A 15,280-nucleotide genomic window follows, 5' to 3' on the forward strand; every position below is an offset into this window, starting at 1 on the left:
TAACTCTGGGAGGGGTTTTGAGTTTTCTCAATTTCGCCACGTGGCTTTGCCGTTGCCCTAGGAGGCCCTATGGGGGTGGAAAAGCGAGTAACGTCTGCGGAACTACATTTCCCAGAAGGCCACGCATCGCCCCGTACCACGTGACCTCTGGCTCGCAGCGCCAGCCCTTGGGTCCCTAGCTACGTTGTTCGCCGCTTCCCTCTTCTCTCCCGGCTCCGGCCCTCCGCATCGACACGGCCTCGGAGGCCGATCCCTAGCCAAGCCAGAGCCGGAGCTGCAGCCGGAGCTGCACAGACGTGGAAGCATGGAGGCCTGATCCGGCGTGCGTCACTCCGGGCTGCGGCTGTGGCGGCGGTAGCGGCTTCTGAATCTCCTTGGCCACCCGCTCGTAGGTCCGCGGAGCTGCAAGCCGATCCCCCCGGCGGCTGACACAGGTGGGCTGGGCGCCGCCCCCGGCAGCGCGGCCCTGGAAGCCCCGCGGGACACCCCTGCCCCTTGTCGGAGTTGGTAAGCGGACTCCCACCCTCCCCCGGTCAGCGTCCGGAGGTGAGAGGCAGCCCCGCCAGAGCCGGGGATAAGGGTCCTTCCCTTCCGGCCGAGGGACTGGGCCACCCTGGCTGGGCTGTGCCGGAGCTGCGAGAGCCCGGCCGCCGGTCAGTGTGGTATTGGGGACCTTTCGAGACCGGGAGAGTTGTAACACCCCTCCCCCTTTCAGGGTAATAGTGACTCTTAGGCCGAGGGGTGCCGGGGTGTGTTACTCAGGAACGTGAGAGGGACCTGTGTCCCAGTCTGGTGTTGGAAATTGGAGGCGTGCAGAACAGCAAGTCGATGCTTCCGGAGATGGGGCGATGTCGGTTTGACAAATGGGCGTGTGATGGGCAGGCTGAACTATAGTGGTGTTTTTTGTTTTGTTTTGTTTTTTAATTAAGATATAATACTCAGACCATAAAACTCACCCTGTAAAAGTACAGTTGAAGTACAGTTCAGTGATTTTCAGAATGTTCACAACTATCCCCTGTAATTCCAGAACATTTCATTATCCCCAAAACAAACCCATAAGCATTAGCAGTCACTCCCCATTCTCCCCTGCACTTAGCCCCTGACAAACACTCAATCTATTTTCTGTCTATGGATTTGTCTGAGCAGTAGTGTTTTTTTTTTGAAAAGTGGAAAATCGATGGTTTATTTTTTTTTATTTTATTTTCTTTTTCTTTTAAAATACTTTTAAATTTACAGGACAGTTACAAAAATAATGCAAACCCCATACAGAGAACTCCAACATACCCCTAACCCTTCCTCCACATACCCAGATCCACCAATTTTAATATTTGCTCATTTGCCATATCATTCTTTCTATCCATCCATCCATTTTCTGAACATTTGAGTGTAGGCTGTTTACATCATGCTCTTTGAACACTTAATTCTGTCATGCACATTTGCTAAGAACAAGGATATTCAGTTACATAACCACTTTAAGTGCAGTTGTCATGTTCAAGAGATTTAACATTGATATAAAGCTTACAGTCTTTATTCCATTTTTTTCATATGTCTCAGTAATGTCGCTTTGAGTCTTTTCTCCTCCCTTGCTATATCCTGTCCAGGATCATGTAGTGTATTTAATTGTCATTATCTGTTTATTTGCTCTTTTTTTTTTCCTTTTAATTATGGGAACATATATATACAACATAAACTTTCCCATCTCAAACACTCCTTAGCATACCATTCAGTGGGATTAATCCCGTTCACAATATTGTGGTACCTTCCATTACTAAAACTTGTCCATCTCCCCAAACAGAAACCTGATACTCATTTTCCATTCACTCTCCATTCCCCCTGTCCCCCACCCCTGGCAACCAGTACTCTTAATTTCTGTCTGTGAGCTTGCATATTCTCCAGTATTTCTCTGTAGTTATCATGGGGCTTAAATTTGACATTCTGAATCTTTAACAATCTTGTTTTCTTTGTTAGCAACTTAACTTCAATAGTATACTCAAACTATGTTCCCTTACCTCTTTGTACTCCCACCTTTATGAAATCCTTGTCACAAGTTATATGATTATACATTAGGAATCCATAACTACTGATTTATCATTATATTTTATACACTTGCCTTTTAGATCCTGTAGGAAGTATAAAAGGAAATTACAAACCAAAAAAAAGTACCATAGTACTGGCATTTCTAGTTATCCACGTTGTCCTTACTCTCATTGGAGATCTTTATTTCTTTGTGTAGCTTCAATCCATTGTCCTTTTAACCTTCAGAACTCTCTTTAGCAGCTGTTGTCGGGCAGTCTAGTGGTGATGAACTCCCTCAGCTTTTGTTTATCTGTGACTGTCTTAATCTCTCCCTCAGTTTTGAAAGACATTTTTGCTGTATATAGAATTCTTGGCTGACAGTTTTTGCTTTTAGCATTTTAAATATGCCCTCCCACTCCCTTCTTGCTTCCATGGTTTCTGATGAGAAATTGGCCCCAATCCTATTGAGGTTCCCTTGTAGGTGACATGCTGCATCGTCTTGTGGTTTTCAGAATTCTCTTTGACTTTTGACAGTTTGATTGTAATATGCCGTGATGGGGGGTAGTTGGAGAGGGGCATGTGTAGAAAGGAGAAGGTGCTGTGCCAAAAGATGAAAACATGGGGGTGGGTGGGTGGATGGAGGCAGTGGACAGGAGGGTAACCTTACCAGAGGAACCTACACATTTGGGCCAGTGAGTTGGCTCCAGGGCAGAACTGGAGGTGGATGGGAAGAGACTCTCTAGGGGAGTAAGTGAATGGCTGCTGCTGAGCACGAAATTTATGAATACCATGTGTATTACTAGAATTGTTATCCTCCTCTGCAGTTTTAATTTAATAATCATCTTGGCAAGTCTGAGAGCTAGACAGGGTAAGGATTAATATTTGCATTCTGCAGACGAAGAATCAGTCTTTTAGAGGTTAGGTGACTTGCTTAAGATCTTAAGGTTAGTAAATAGGGCAAGATGAGTTTGGAATTAAAGAAAAGTAATTGATAACATCAGTTGCTTATGGATTAAGTGGCAGGAAATTGAATCAGGACAATGCTGTAGAAATGAGATTAAAATATTAAATATATTAAGAGGTCTCTGTTGAGATAGGTCAAGCACTTTTTCATTTTGGTATCTTTTCTTAATTGAGATAAAATTCATGTAACATAAAATTTACTATTAGCCATTTAAAGTGTACGATTCAGTGGCATTTAGTACAATGTTGTGCAAAGATCACCTCTGTGTAGTTCCGAGACAGTTTCATAGCCCCAAAAGGGCTCCTTGAATCCATTAAGCAGTCACTCTCCATTCCTCCTTCTATACAGCCCCCGGAAACCACTGGTCTGTTTTCTGTCTCCATGGTTTTACCTATTCTAAATGGTTCATATAGATGGAATCATACAATATATGACATTTTTTGTCAGTCTTTTTTCACTTAGCGTAATATTTTCCAGGTTCATCTACATTGAAGCATGTTATCAGTACTTAATTCCTTTTTATGGCTGAGTAATATTCCATTGTATGTATCACAATTTGTTTATCCATTCATTGGTTGATGGGCATTTGGTTTTTTTCTACCTTCTGGCTACGGTTAATAGTGCTGTCATGAACAATAATGTGCAAACATTTGTTTGAATACCTGTTTTCAGGTATTCCACCTAGGAATGTAATTGCTGGGTCATATGGTAATTCTACATTTAATTTTTTGAGGAACTGCCAAATATTTTCCACAGCAGCTACACCATTTTACATTCCTACCAGCATGGTATGATGGTTCTGTTTTTTCCATATCCTCACCAGCAATTGTTATTTTATTGTATTTTTTATTATGGCCAACCTAATGGGTATTCAGTGGTTGGTACCATTTTAAATATAGAAAAGTTGAAACACAGGCAAAAGTGAAATAATATGTTTCCCCAGGTACTCATCACCTACTCCAACAATTATCAACTCATGGCCAGTTTAATTTAATCTATATTCCTATCCGTTCCTATTCCTACTCCCAATTATTTTTTTTTTTAATCTTCATTTTATTGAGATATATTCACATACCACGCAGTCATACAAAACAAATCATACTTTCGATTGTTTACAGTATCATTACATAGTTGTACATTCATCACCTAAATCAATCCCTGACACCTTCATTAGCACACACACAAAAATAACAAGAATAATAAGTACAGTGAAAAAGAGCAATTGAAGTAAAAAAGAACACTGGGTACCTTTGTCTGTTTCCTTCCTTCCCCTATTTTTCTACTCATTCATCCATAAACTAGACAAAGTGGAGTTTGGTCCTTATGGCATTCCCAATCCCATTGTCACCCCTCATAAGCTACATTTTTATACAACTGTCTTCGAGATTCATGGGTTCTGGGTTGTAGTTTGATAGTTTCAGGTATCCACCACCAGCTACCCCAATTCTTTAGAACCTAAAAAGGGTTGTCTAAAGTGTGCGTAAGAGTGCCCACCAGAGTGACCTCTCGGCTCCTTTTGGAATCTCTCTGCCACTGAAGCTTATTTCATTTCCTTTCACATCCCCCTTTTGGTCAAGAAGATGTTCTCCGTCCCACGATGCCAGGTCTACATTCCTCCCCGGGAGTCATATTCCACGTTGCCAGGGAGATTCACTCCCCTGGGTGTCTGATCCCACGTAGGGGGGAGGGCAGTGATTTCACCTTTCAACTTGGCTTAGCCAGAGAGAGGGCCACATCTGAGCAACAAAGAGGCATTCGGGAGGAGGCTCTTAGGCACAACCATAGGGAGGCCTAGCCTCTCCTTTGCAGCAACCGTCTTCCCAAGGGTAAAACCTATGGTAGAGGGCTCAGCCCATCAAACCACCAGTCCCCTATGTCTCCTATGTCTGTGGTCATGTTAGCAACCATGGAGGTGGAGTAGGCGAATACCCCTGCATTCTCCACAGGCTCCTCAAGGGGCACTACATCTTTTTTTTTCCCTTGTTTTTCTTTTTTTTTTTTTTAATTTTCCCTTCTTCTTTAAACCAACTGTATGAAAAAAAAGTTAAAAAGAAAACAAACATACAATAAAAGAACATTTCAAAGAGACCATAACAAGGGAGTAAGAAAAAGACAACTAACCTAAGATAACTGTTTAACTTCCAACATGTTCCTACTTTACCCCAAGAAAGTTAGCTAATACAGCAACATTTCTGTGAACTTGTTCCTACTATATCCATCAGAAATTAACAGACCATAGTCATTCCTGGGCATCCCCAGAACGTTAAATAGCTTATCTGTTCTTCTTGGATTACTGTTCCCCCTTCCTTAATTGCTCTCTATTGCTAGTTCCCCTACATTCTACATTATAAACCATTTGTTTTACATTTTTCAAAGTTCACATTAGTGGTAGCATATAATATTTCTCTTTTTGTGCCTGGCTTATTTCGCTCAGCATTATGTCTTCAAGGTTCATCCATGTTGTCATATGTTTCACGAGATTGTTCCTTCTTACTGCCGCGTAGTATTCCATCGTGTGTATATACCACATTTTATTTATCCACTCATCTGTTGAAGGACATTTGGGTACTCCCAATTATTTTCAAGCAAATCATAGGCACCTCATTTCATCTGTAGATATTCCAGTATATATCTTTAAAAGATTGAGTCACTCTCTTTTTATTGTACCCACAATACCATTATCACACCTAAACCAATTAATAAATAGTAAGCTCTTAATATCATCAGGGTCTTGAAGGGCTTATGTTTAAAATGTTGTATTCATTTGATACTGGGGAGTAAGCAGCATATACATTCTTATGTTTGATTCTGAGAAATATAGCATAATTGTTTCCTGATTTTTTCTAATGGATCGTGCTATCCTAACTGATTTTCTTGGTTAATGTGGCTCATCCTTCTATAAAAAGAGGTGAAGAATTGTCATTTTCGCTGGCTTTTAAATAAGTTTGTGAGGGCAGGAGAAATATAAAAGTGAAAAATAATGTAACAAGCACAAATAACTATGTCTTATGATGCTGTAAATAGTTGGGCATCTTGATTATGTTTTTCCCTTCTAGATAATTCACATATTGTTAGAAATTGTTTAATGTGTATTAGTTTTCCGTGGCCACTGTCACAAATTGCCACAGCAACACAAATTTATTATTTTACAGTACTGGAGGGTAGAAGTTCAACTTGGGTCTCACTAGGGTAAAATCAAGGTGTCATCAGGGCTGCATTCTTCTATGGTGGCTCTAGTGGAGAGTTGTTTATTGGCCTTTTCAGATTTTAGAAGCTGCCTGCATTCCTTAGCTGGTGGCCCCTTCCTCCTTCTGCAGTGGCAACAACAAGACACCTCGCTGACCGTTCTTCTGTAGTTGTTCCTTCTCTGACCACAGCTGGGAAAGGCTCTTTGCCTTTAAGGGCCATGTTTAGATTGGGCCCACCTGAAATATCCAGGCTACTCTTAATCACACCTGCCAAGTCTCTTGTGGTCTTTTGCCATGTAGGGTAACGTATTCACAGGTTCCAGAGATTAGGACATGGGCATCTTGGGGGGGTGGTGGCTATTATTCTACCTGCTGTAAGGTATTTTGGGATATTTTGCAGAGATTTAACAAAGAAGGTGATTTCCTTTGCTGCTACAAATGCAATAAAAGTGTCATCTTTCACTTTGGGTTGCAGATAATGGGAATGGTTAGAGCTAGAGAGGGCTGTTCCAACTTTTCTTTTTTGTGACTGTAAACAAATATATGTGAAGTGCCTGTGACATTTGCAATAGACTTGGGTAAAATGAGACCTTTAAAAACAAATAAGTATAAAAGCAATGTAACAATATGACATTATGCAAATAAGTATAAAAGCAATGTAACAATATGACATTATGTAAAGTTTTTCTGTATTTTGTTTTGGTCTCTCTCTCTTTTTTTAAGTTATTGTATAATTGTAGTCAGAGTATATGTGTAATGCTAAATGGATACTTGAAGACACGAGACACTCTGGGGCAATGATGGTTCTCATGCCAGGATGAGAGGGTGGGGAATCTGACCCAGTGGGAGATGGAGGCACCTGCAGTTCAGTGAGAAGAGAAGACTTTTAATTAAGACTCTTTCAATGAAGTAGCAGAATGAGCCACCGTGAGATTTGGGCTTGAATCCCCTCCTGAAGTTCTGAGCATGGTTGAGCGCTGTGGGCCTGAAAAGCAGAGTGGCAGGATGCTCTTTGCTGCCCACACATTCCCAGGGCAGGGAGGAGACTCTGAATCTTAGTGGTGGAAAGGATTTCAAGAAGTCCTCTAGTTTTGTATCTTGCTTTTTGGTGGGTTTCCACTTTCCACTTTAGTTGTTGAAATCGTGGCTGTCTCCAGATGTGAAGGTCCTGGCTTTCTGTGGTATGTTTTAGTGCACCGCTTATGAACAGGTATAATGAGCATTATTAAGTACTTGTCCTTGCCTTTAAGCTTGTTTTCCCTAGTCTTAGCAGAGTTTAAGGTTCTGCTTGTAAACAGTTTGTAAATTAGCCTCATGTTGCTTTTTTCTAGATAAAATAACTTAAGCTAGTAGGGTTGGGAATAACTTTATAAATCTTGTTTTTTTCATTCCTTTAAGAAATTTGGTTACCACTTTTTGATGTCTTCTCTAATTTATTTAGAAATGTGGACAGCAAAAGTGGCTGTAACACTCAAAAGAACATTTTTTTTTTTTTACCTTTTACATGTTGTATGACTAATAAGTTTCTTTTTTTTAGATTGAGTCAGTCACTATTTTTTGCAATTCTTTCTTCAAAATATCTCTTGCAACCTTCTACCTTTCTTTTAGAACTTTCAGACTTCTGATTGAAGTAGGATTAGGTTTGACTATAAGTAGCAGAGACCTGAAAAATAGTAGCTTAACTAAGTTATTAGTTTTTTCTGATGGGAAAGAAGTCTAGAGGTAAACAGTCCAGTGCTGCTGTGGCGTGTCTGCAGTCATTTGAGACCCCACCCTCTTTCCACTCTTTCCAGCTTCCCACACATCTTAGGGTGTGGACTTTGATGTCTAGGACCAGAATGGCTGTTGGAGCTCCTGCTAAAAATATCCATGTTCCAAGCAGCAAGATGGAGAAAAGCACAAAGAAGTTGCTATCTTTTCTTTTTTTTTTTTTTTTTTTTGCTTTCATAAAGGGGATTTATTAGGTTACAGAACTACAGTTCTAAGGCCATAGAAGTGTCCAGATTGAGGCATCAACAAGAGGATACCTTCTTTGAAGAATGGTCGATGGTGTCCAGAACACCTCTGTCAGCTGGAAAGGCATGTGGCTGACTTCTACTGGTCCTGTGTTCCTGGGTTGTGTTTCAAAATGGCTTTCTCCAAAATGTCCCTGGGCTTCTGCCTTTGTTCTTCTCTTTTAGCTCCTGAGCATCTTACTTCTTTCTCCCAGGGCGTTTCTCTCTAAGCATCTGGGGGTCCTCTCTTAGCTTCTCTGGAGCAAACTCTGGGCTTCATCTCTTAGCTTAGCATCTCCAAATGTCCTTCTGTCCGCATCTTCAAGCGTCTCCAAGTGTCAGCCGCTGTCTGTTCTTAAGGAGACTTGCTGGAAGCCACACATGATAATTCATCATTAACCAGAACTTATTCACATGGCTATACTGGCTGCAAGAGAGGTTGAGAAATGGATCTTTTAGCTGAACAGGAATGTGCCCAGCCGAAAATTGACTCTTAAGAAAAGGAAAGGAAAACTGGATACTGGGGTAGGCAATTAACGTTTTCTGCTGTGCTTTGTAATTAGTTTCTGTGCCTATGGGACTCCAGACCAACCTACATACTTCCTAAAACTCTAGGTTTAAATCCTAGCTCTGTTTTTGAACTTGCTTTATGACAGTGGGCATGTTATTCAACCTTTCTTATCTGTATAAGTGGGGCTAATATTTACTTTGTATGCTTGTTAGAGAATTAAATGAAATTACCTCTTAAGTTTCTAGCAGTATATGCACTACAAATGTTAGTTGTTTTTCCTTCACTTCCTCCAGGTTTCTGAACTTGGCTATCTGAGTAGGTGGTAAGATACGACTGGTGTGGTATATAATATAAGTTCAGTATTGGGCATATTGAGTTTGAGATACCATTGGGATACCCAGATGGTCTTGTTTATGGTAGGCAGTCATAAAAATAGGTCTGGCACCCACAAGATAGTTGTGTTATTGTGATTTGTAGTGTGCTGAGTACCACATATGGTCATTGTGACAACTGCTTATCACAAAAGCAGCTATAGATGATCCGTAAACAAATGAGGCTGGCTGTGGCTCATTAAAACTTTATGGATACTACAGTTCAAATTTCAGATAGTTTCCACATGTCGCAAACTATTATTCTTTTGATTTTTTTTTTCCTCAGCCATTTAAAAATGTAAAAACCATTCTTCATGCAGCAGGCTGGATTTGTCCCTGGGGCCATGATTTGCTGATCTGTGATTCAGGCATTGGCATAATAAAAATACAATCGGATAGGTTGTTGTGAAGATTAAATAAGTCAATGTATGTAAAGCACTTAGCGTAGTGCGTAGGGTGCTCCATAAAAATTTGCCATTATTGTTGCTATTGTTTTTATTATCTGTCTGAGGATATTACTTTAGTTTTTAGTTTTTTCCTCTTCCCGCAGTTATTTGTGTTCTATGATTCCTTTCTTAAGTTTGTTTTGGTTTCTATATTTCTTGTTGGAATGGAGGCTTTCCTCCCAAGTCTAGTCATTTTGGCTATCCATTCATATTTAAGATGGGGTCCCTAAAAAATTGATTGGTATCTCTTTGTGTGAGTGATTTTTGGTTGGCTTTGCTATAGGGTGGTGTTCCGGTTTGCTAAAGCTGCCATTATGCAAAATCCCAGAAATGGATTGGCTTTTATAAAGGGGGTTTATTTGGTTACAGAGCGACAGTCTGAAGATCATGCAAATGTCCAAATTAAGGCATCAACATAAATATACCGTCACTGAAGGAAGGCCAGTGTTGCCTCAAGAACCTTCTTTAGCTGGGAAGGCACATGGCTGGCATCTGCTGATCCTGAGTTGTGTTCAGCTCCTCTCTCAGCTCCTGTGCGTTCTTCAAAATGTTGCTCTTGGGACGTTTTGTCCTCTTAGCTTCTCCGGAGCAAGCTCTGGGCTAGCATAAGTCTGCTTTCAATGGCCGTGTCCAAAATGTCTCTCTCAGTTGCTCTCCAAAATGTCACTCACAGCTGCTGTGAGTTCCTTCTGTTGGTCAACCCTTTTATATGGCTCCAGTGATTCAATTAAGACCCACCCTGAATGGGTGGGTTAACACCTCCGTGGAAATTATCCAATCAAAAGTCTCGCCCACAGTTGATTGAGTCACATCTCCATGGAAACACTCAAAGGAGTCCAACCTAATCAACACTAATTATGTCTGCCTCCACAAGATTGCATTAAAGAACATGGCTTTTTCTGGGGGGCATAATGTATCCAAACTGGGACAGGTGGCAGTCGAGGTTTTTAAACTGGTGGTGGTGGTGTTAGTGGTAGTGGTGGCATCTCAAATGTCAGCATCTTTTTCCTGGATCCCCATTCAATTTCTTTTGAGAAGAATCCTCCAGTCTCCTGCTTTGGGGACTGGGAAGTCCACTGTGTAACTGTGTAGCAAACAGAGTTTGGATTAACTCTCTTGTTTTCATCCTCTACATCATTACCCTCCCCAATCTTGGGTTGGAGTGTTGGAGTGCCTCTCCAATCAGGTATCTGTAGAGATCACACATATGGTATCCTACTGAGGAGAAAAACCTTACAGACTTTAGCCCTGCTTCTTGCCTGTGTTTTCCGTGGTACTTTGTCTCCAACTCTTTAGCCTTCCAGGGTTCCACTGTGCAAATTGACACGCTTCTTTTTAGTGTTTCCTTTGGCAGGCACTTACATTGTGGCTTCCTAACTTCTACTGGTTTAGTTATCCATCCCTCCTCTGATTTTCATATCTTTCTGGGCTTATATCTTTTTGTTTTCATTATGGTCGTTTCTCCGCAGTGGAATATCCAACTGTACTTAATATAGCACCTGGAACATAGTAGACTTTCAGAGAATGTTCCATGACTTGATTGGCTAAAGGCACCTGTGGCATTTAACATGTCCTTTGGCTAGTGACTATTGACCATTATTTTTCTGGTGTCTTGTTTCAACTTTGAAGTTTCTCTTTAAAGTCTCTTGAGTCTCTTTTCCTCTTTTAGGAGATAAGGGATTTTGGAATATAGCTTATGATATATGGGTTCACAATCTAAGTTGCAACAAAGTGTATATAACATGAGGGTGTTATGTGCATATTTTGAGGTTGGTTGTTAGGGCAGAATTTGTTTATCATAGATTTTCAGACTTAATGTTTACTTTCAGATTGAGATACATTAAATCAGGACATAGTGAGTCATTACACAAAAAAGAGGAGACTTAATTTCATGTATGCATCATCTTTTTCACAAATTAAATGCAAAATATTGAGAGATAATTTCTTGTTCTAAGTATTGTTTTTGCTTATGATGATAAACCTGACATGGGAAAATAACTGTTCTGAAAAGTTAAATAGCAGTTTAAGAATTGTATTGCAAAACAAGGCATATTAGAAGGATAGTTAAATTCTAAATGAGTGGTGAAGATAACGTGTGCTCTAGATTACAGAGGGAAAAAAAGAGATCCCTCTGTGCAGAAGTGAAAGCGATTTAAGGTGTTGTGGGCAGATGTGGTATTGCGAGATGTGGATAGCAGAAGTGGAGGTGGGGCTGAGCATGCCAGCCATTGAGAAGATAGCTTGTCTTGACTTGGATTATGACCTTGTGTCAACTGTATCAAAATCATCTTGAATACTTTTGTAAAAATGCAGATGCCTGGGCCCTATTCTGATATTCTAAATCTTTGTTGCCCAAGCATTTGTATTTTTAACCACAAGCTCCTCGAGTGGTTTTTATATACGTTTAAATTTGAAAACCACTGGTTAAGAGGGTAGAGGGAACTAAAGTTGGAAAAGGAGCTTTCCTATCCGATGAGGAGGGGCTTTAACATCAGTGTTAAATTTTTTAGGTAATGAAAAATCATTGAATGTTTTTTTATTTTGAGCTGCTGAGTGAAATGATGAAAGTGGTATTTTTATTAATATTAAAAATAAATTACCCTTAACAAAGAAAAGTCCTGGACCAGATGAATTCACTGGTGAATTTTACCAAACATTCAAAGAAGAATTAACACCAAAAATACTTCCAAAATGCTGAAGAGGAAGGAATACATTCTAATTCATTCTTTCTGACCAGTATCACTCTGTTACCAAAGTGAGAGAAAGATATCTGATAACTAAAAGGTGGAAACAACTCAAGTGTCCAACAACAGATGAATGGATAAATGAAATGTGGTAAATAGATGCAATGGAATATTACTGAGCCATAAAAAGGAATGAAGTTCTGAGTCATGCTACAACATGGGTGACTCTTTAAAGCACTATGCTTAGTGAAATAAGCCAGACACAAAAGGACAAATACTGTATGATTCTATTGATATGAGGTATCTAGAATAAGCAAATAAGTAGGGACAGAAAGTAGAATAATGGTCACTAGGGGCTGGGGGAAGGGAGGAATGGGAAGCTATTGCTTAATGGGTACAGAGTTTCTGTTTGGGATGATGAAAATGTTCTGTATACAGATAGTGGTGATGATTGCACAATACTGTGAATGTTCTTAATGTACACTGAATTGTAAACTTAAAATTGATTAAAATGGTAAATTTTATGTTATGTATATTTTGCCACAATAAAAATGTAAAGCAAAAAAGGCAACTCAACTGACTACTTAAAGCAAAAATTTTATCATTATGTTGTGGGGTTTATATTGTATATAGATGTAAAATATAGGATAACAACACGAAGGAATGGAAAATGGCAAATACTCTTGAAAGATATATTTTACATAAAGTAGTACAATAGAACTCCAAGTAGATAGATCAAGTATGCATATTTTAAGCCATAGAGAAACCAATAGGAATTAAAATGGAAATTAAAAATTAATTAATTAAATGTTTTAAAAAACTAACCAACCAAAAAAAAAAAAAAAAAAATCAAACCTAAATGTCTCATTTGCATGTCCCAGAAAGTTGTGAACAAATGAAACTAACAGGTACTTTCTTTCATAACCGGTTTATTTTTACATACTAAGTCACTTCCTCATTCATATTACTACATGATGATCTCAACATCCTATTGATTTGGTTTCTTGGCATGCTCTTTCACTTAGACTAGTTTCACCAAATGAATTACTTCTTTCAAATCCTTATTTGAAACTGAAGTGACTCCTTTTACATAAAAGCAAGAGAAATCTATGTATTTTGGGTCCTTTGGGGATTCCTCATTACCTTCATTAACTCTGAAGAGTATAGAGCAGATTTTGTTCTCTACCATCTACTTAAGAGCACTGTTATTTCTCTTTTATCAGATTTTTAAAGTATTTCCTTTGTCCAGTAATCCCTGTGACCCCTGAATATGCTTCAGTGAAATATTTTAAAACAAACAAATAAAAGAGTCCTGAACAACTTGTTTACAGTCCTTTAGATGTCAGGGGACCTGTGCTAATTGACGGTTTGTGTTTTAGGCCTAAAGTAGTTTACTGGATAAATGCCTAAAGGTGAGGAGCAAATAGGGTTGGATCAGATAGTGTCGGTTTATTGGCATGAGCGGTTTAAGTATAGGTTCTCTTGGCTCTGCCGTGGACTCAATTTCCCTTCTCTATGTTATGTTACAATTAAATGGTAAAAATGACACCAGATAAAAAGAAATGAGAATCTGAGCAGTTTGTTCTCAATTAGATGAGTTATTTTACTTTTTTTGTAGTGACCTTAAAAGCAATCAATTAAAAGAATTTACTTTGCAAGTTTAATTTCATACATGAATGCTGTGTTTCAATAACAAAAACCCCGTTTGGGAACCAAGTTTCCTCCTGTCCCTCCGGCCCCTTCTAGACAAGGCAGCAGTGAGAACCAATATTATCACAGAGTCTAGTGATGAACAGCCAAGTTAGACTTATTTTATCTTTTGAAGCAGTAATTTATATGGTACAAAATTCAGAGTTTAAAGGGATATATAATGAAAAGTCTTCCTTTTATTCTATCCCCCAACCAACTAGTTCCTCATTTTAGAGAAAATATTACCAGTTTCTATACAGAAACCATAGCACACTATATGTGCTTTTTTCTTTTGCTTCGTCCAGTTACCAGTATATATTGGAAATCATTATATATCCATATATGAAGCAATCCTCATTCCTTTTTACAACTGTATAATATTCTATTTTATAATTTAATAAACCTCATATTGATGAACATTTAGGTGCTTTACAGTCTTTTGCTTTTACAAATCACTCTTTAATAAATAACCTGAAACACATTCCTTGTAAACCATTCCCAGGTAGTAGGGGATTTAAATATATGTATGAATCTATGTTACCAATTTTTTCAGTTTTATTTTGATGTAAATCATAGGTTAAATGGGGCTTACGTCCTCTTAGTAAGCGATGATTATTGTAAAATCTAAAATAAATAAACAACCTGGTATATAAGAGATTGCACACATATATGAGTACATAGGTACCCCAAATCCAGAGAAATAGAAAAAAGAATCAAAAGGTATATGCATTTTTACTTTGATGGAGACTGCCAGCTGCCTTCTGCAGAGGTTGTACCCATTTGCATTCCCATCAACAATGTCTCTGTCCACCACAGCCACCACTATATAACTGAACTTTTTGATCCTTGCTAAATGAAAGATAAAAAATATTCATTTTTTCATTATAATTTTTAATGCAATTTTATTGAGATATATTCAAATAACATATAATCCTTCAAAGTCATTATGATTTTAATTCCCATTTTTATTATGAATGACACTGTACCTGTTCATATGCTTTGCCTATTTTCTTTTGATTTATGGGAGTAAAATTTAGTTTCATAGGTACTATTGTAGACCACAAATTTAAGTGTTAAAATAATTCCTTAGTTTAGGACCAATCTGAAACCTTTCTAAAATAGGAATATAAACAGCAACAGAAATAAAGGCCTGCAAGCTTATTGTGGGGGGATTGAACATAGTATTAACAGGGAAAATCAAGATGGCAGACTGAGTAAACGTGTATTGCATCCCTCCCTCTTCTTCCTCACCAAGCTTTAGAAATAATGTAAAGATACTTTAAAGATAATAAGTAATTACTCAAAGATTCATAGGAGGTGAGATGCAGTGAGAAATTGCTATAAACAGAAACAGCTGGGGGTGGGCTGGAAAGGGAATGGCATCGTAGGGCAGGCACCACTGGAGAGTGTGACCGGC

At 38.9% G+C, this 15,280-nt stretch overlaps 1 protein-coding gene across 3 annotated transcripts in view; it reads left to right on the forward strand.

Annotated features, from left to right (window-relative positions):
- The first annotated feature begins 154 nt into the window (after positions 1–154).
- The window catches only part of DYM (dymeclin), a 448,453-nt gene continuing 433,327 nt past the window's right edge, over positions 155–15,280 (forward strand). Inside the window, exon 1 of one of the 3 annotated variants that reach the window (XM_037805588.1) lies at positions 155–507. The gene's annotated coding sequence lies outside the window, so the exon portion shown is untranslated. The remainder of the gene's footprint in view (positions 508–15,280) is intronic. The other 2 variants (XM_037805586.1, XM_037805584.1) reach the window with 2 other exon arrangements.

The sequence above is a fragment of the Choloepus didactylus genome, chromosome 16 (genome assembly GCF_015220235.1).
Source record: "Choloepus didactylus isolate mChoDid1 chromosome 16, mChoDid1.pri, whole genome shotgun sequence".
NCBI lineage: Eukaryota > Metazoa > Chordata > Mammalia > Pilosa > Megalonychidae > Choloepus > Choloepus didactylus.